This window comes from Arachis ipaensis, chromosome B06, assembly GCF_000816755.2.
Source record: "Arachis ipaensis cultivar K30076 chromosome B06, Araip1.1, whole genome shotgun sequence".
Classification (NCBI taxonomy): Eukaryota; Viridiplantae; Streptophyta; class Magnoliopsida; order Fabales; family Fabaceae; genus Arachis; species Arachis ipaensis.
Window position 1 is genome coordinate 3,454,744 of NC_029790.2, and position 2,359 is coordinate 3,457,102.

Genomic DNA, 2,359 nt, shown 5'->3' on the forward strand with positions numbered 1-2,359 from the left:
TAATTTCATTATTATTTTATAGCCGATATTTTAGATTTATTCGTTTTGGGTTTATTTCTTTAGAGTGGCATCCGTATAGCATCTCATCAAAAGAAGAAACTAAGATTCAACCACAAAGTCTATTTTCTTAAAAGTAGGAATGGTCCAACAAATTTTTAAAAAATGCAGACTCTAAATTCTAGCTTTTTAATATAAATAAATAAAAAATCACATTTATTCTCTAAATATGTGGGAATTAAAAGTGTTCTAAAAATACGCATGACATTTTCCAACCCTCCGCTGAACACGAATTTGGTCAATGGGACCAAGATATTATGGGTGCCCACTAAATGAGCAATTAAAGGGGGACAAACACGAAATGGGATCCAATTTATGGGTACTAAACACGAAATGAAATAACTAAGGTGTACCGCATGTGAAATGGATTCTGGATTTGTTTCTCTGTGCCACTCACTGCATCATGATGCTGAGCAATTGCTAAAGCTTCTGCTAGCAAATTAGTATTTGGTCTAGATGTGTTCCTCCCTTTGAAAAATTCTAATTGTCTTGCTGTCTAAATGTCAACAAGAAAGTAACAAATGTTCTAAGAAGGAAGTATGAGAGAGCTCACAAAGATGACAACAGACTAACTTACAGGTAAAAAATGAGCATAAGATTTTACCTGATAGTAACCACTCATCACTCTCACATAACCCTTTAAAGCTATCCTACTTGTAAAATAGGCAGTCCAATATGCATTCGATTTATCAGTATATCTGAAATTATGTATCTTGAATTAAAACTGATCTATTTCAATAATGTATAGAAATTTTAGGAGAAAAAGAAATTATGGAAAGTGACAGAATGGTAGTGGTGATGAACTGCCTTCCTCCTGTTTGCAAGTTAAAGTAGAGGAAACGACTGTTTATTACGTTATTTGAATTATAAGGTTATCAGTGTAGATAGATGGTGTTGAATATAATGCATTGACGCGTCCATCCTGAGTGTATGACCCAATTCGTGTGTGCCGCCTCTGTATTGGTCCATTTCGTTGCTGCCGAGCCTGAGCTGCCCCATTTCGCAGGCGCCTGTCATGAGGATGTCCATTTCGCGTCTGCCGTCATTGGGGTGGTTGGTCAACCCATGTCAGCACCATTTCATGGGTGCCATCCTTGAGTTGGAGGCAAAATCTATTTCGCGGGGCGCCTAACTTAAAATGGCCATGCGTATTTTTATAACACTTTTTATCCCTACGTATTTAGGGAATAAATATATTTTCTTTATTTATTTATATAAAAAAGCCATAAATTCTTGTATCTCCATCAATGATGTACAGATACTGATATAAACACAAAATACGGCACGATACAGAATATACAAATTTTAAAATCTTATAAGACACAAGGATACGTCATATATAGAAAGCGTAAAGTATTTTTTAGATAAATTACAATGATATTTTAATATTTTATTAATATTAAAATAAAAAATTATTTTTTAACTATTTTTAATGTTTTTTAATTATATAAAGTATTTAAAATATTTTTTATTTTAATAAATAATAATATATATTATTTTTAAATTTATTTCAAGAATACGTGTTAAGAATAAGACTTGACATGTTGACACGTGATTGTATTTAGATATGTCCAAGCGTGTTCGAAAAAGAATTTTTATTTTTTATCTAGACATTGTTGGATACAGCAGACATGCGTGTCAGACGAATGTCAATGAGTGTCGTATTCAAAATGTATCCGACACGTGGACATGATAACTCAACGAAGTGTCCGTGCTTCATAACTCTCCACAATCCCACTTAAATTTACAAATGTTTTTCATGCAATATTAAAAAAAAAATATTAAAATAAAATAGAATTTAAATGATAAAAAATTAAAATAAAACAAAATGACATGAATTGAAATAAGAAAGTTACATTAAAATTGAAATAGAAAATAAAAGAGATAGATTGACATTGAATATAAAGAAAATTACTATACTTTCTATCAAATTTCTTGATACAACAAGAAAGGGACTTCTCAACCTTCTATCCAACTTTCCGATACAACAAGAGATGAACTCACTCAACCTTACTTGGACACACCATGGCTTCATCATAAAACCAAAAGGGGGGGGAGGGGGTTCACACCTCTAATCATGCGGCTACAATAGTTTATGAGGTATTTATAAGGTCTAATTAGGTTAAAACAAAGAAAATCCTTAACTCACAAGTCACAACATATAAAGTCCAATCTATTAACTAAATAAACAAAATCAAAATACACCAAATTAAATTGAATATTCTAAAAATATAAACTAATAAAATCTTTTAAATACTATTTGAACTCTTTATATCACGAATATTTGAAGCACGTATCATTA